The sequence below is a fragment of the Euprymna scolopes genome, chromosome 25, assembly GCF_053919585.1.
Source record: "Euprymna scolopes isolate OS-2025 chromosome 25, ASM5391958v1, whole genome shotgun sequence".
Classification (NCBI taxonomy): Eukaryota; Metazoa; Mollusca; class Cephalopoda; order Sepiida; family Sepiolidae; genus Euprymna; species Euprymna scolopes.
Window position 1 is genome coordinate 86,581,476 of NC_136506.1, and position 1,920 is coordinate 86,583,395.

General features: G+C 37.7%; 1 pseudogene; it reads right to left on the bottom strand.

Moving 5' to 3' along the window:
- Positions 1 to 306: 306 nt before the first annotated feature.
- Positions 307 to 424, bottom strand: LOC145247755 (5S ribosomal RNA; annotated as a pseudogene).
- Between the last annotated feature and the right edge of the window lie 1,496 nt (positions 425 to 1,920).

The following is a 1,920-nucleotide window of genomic DNA, read 5'->3' on the forward strand; positions in this document are numbered from 1 at the left end:
TTTACGTCATTTATTTATGACATTCTCTTATTTTCCTTCTAATGTTCCCTCCATCTCCTTCCTCACCACTTCCCTTCTCGGTTGTTCATTGTTGTATGTTACGTTACAGGTTAAATGTGTAAAACGCTGTCTCTGTTTAATCTCGAAAAACAATGGATGCCCGCTGTAAGGGTATGTGCGCGTGTAATTGTGAGGCAAGGGTTGCACAATCCTCAACCATGTCTCTCCTGAATTGGCATTGCTTGAGTCCAGTTGCAAGGAGAAGTCCATGGCGACTGGAAACAATGCCGGGATCAGCGGAGAGCACATATACAGCACTTGATATTCCCAAATGGTCACCCATTTTAGTACTGATCCGGCTCAACGTTGCTTAACTTCGGTGATCTGACAGGAACCGGCGTATCAACATAATTAAGCCGTTAAATCTAAAGCAACTTGAGGGATAATATTTTTTCGTTCCCTATCCAAGATAATTGAGAAGGACTGTTTCTACCGACCTGCTAGGAACTTCTGTCTTGCTAAATTCTTTTTCAAATCTGAGACTTAGCCGGCTGCAATTTTTTCATCGTTTCTCAAATCAACTGCAAGCTACCAATTTGATTACTCGGACATCCCAAGAGTCCAAAGTCAGTGATCATGTCTCAGGATAATAATTAGTGAACATCTCCAGGTCAGTGCTATGACGTTTTATGTCCTGCCCTATGCGGATAGTTAAAGCATATCAAAGAAACCTTGTGTAATACGTCATGATTAAATCTCTTCAACACTTTTTACTTAACACCTTAACTGCAATGCAATGCTGAAGCGCAAAACCTATTGTACACATTTTATTGCGTACGATTAATTAAACACAATTTGCTTTAACCTGTAACGTGAGTCTTGCTAAAAATAAGATATACTATTGTGAAGTGTTTGCTTTGATTTATTCTTTACGATATATCACGACTTTCGAGTTATTTAATGTCAAATCGAGTCAATTTGGAAAAAGTGATTATGCTTCAACACCAAAGTGCATCTGGACGTGCTGAAGGGTGTGGTGATCCTCTGGTGCTATCGGCTCACAAGTCCAAAAAGACTCGGGCTTGGCTTCAGGAGTGCTACAACTTTATAACCTTCTGTGATTTCCCCCCTCCTCCCTCGACCTGAAACCGTTGTACTACTTCGTTGAGGCATACGTCGAGAACATTTTACCAAGCATGTGCTACTATTACTAATTTATTTTTATTTTTCAAGCGTATCTTCAAATATTTATTCGTGGTGTTTGGTTTGCTTGTTTTGTTTTATGGCATATCAACCTTTTTCGGGTTATTTAATGCCGAATCCAGTAATTTTAGAAAAAAAGTTTTTATGCTTCAGGTTTTTTATATCTTCAAATATTTGTTTATGGTGTTTGGTTTGTTTGTTTTGTAAAGGAAATTGTTTTTGTTGACTTTTTTTTTTTTTTACTGTGCGGTAAATAATTAAGTTTCGCAATAGGAAAGGCAAAAAAGATCATAAAATCAATATTTGGTGCATTTTAGGTTAGGAAGTTGGTATCTTCACACAGTCTGCCCTGATAGATGGTGAAGTTATTCTGTCAGAAGAATGGGTAAGATATTTCGTGCTAAACTTAAAAAAAAAGATGCTGATAACGCATAACGAAGAAGTCACACAAGACAGCGATAAATAATCCGCCTATCTATAGCCTCAGTATTTTCAAAGGACAGAACGTATCTTCTGTCTTTGCGATAATCCTCTGTCGTTAATGTTAGACTCTTACATTAAACTCATTTTCTGCAGCAATTTCCATAAAAAGTACTATTATGTGTAGTGCTCGGTAAAAGTGGCACCAGGAAAAATGGCACCGGAAAAATGGCACCTGTAAAAATGGCAAAATTGAATAAATAGGTAAAAATGGCAGTTTGACAACGGAAAAGTAGG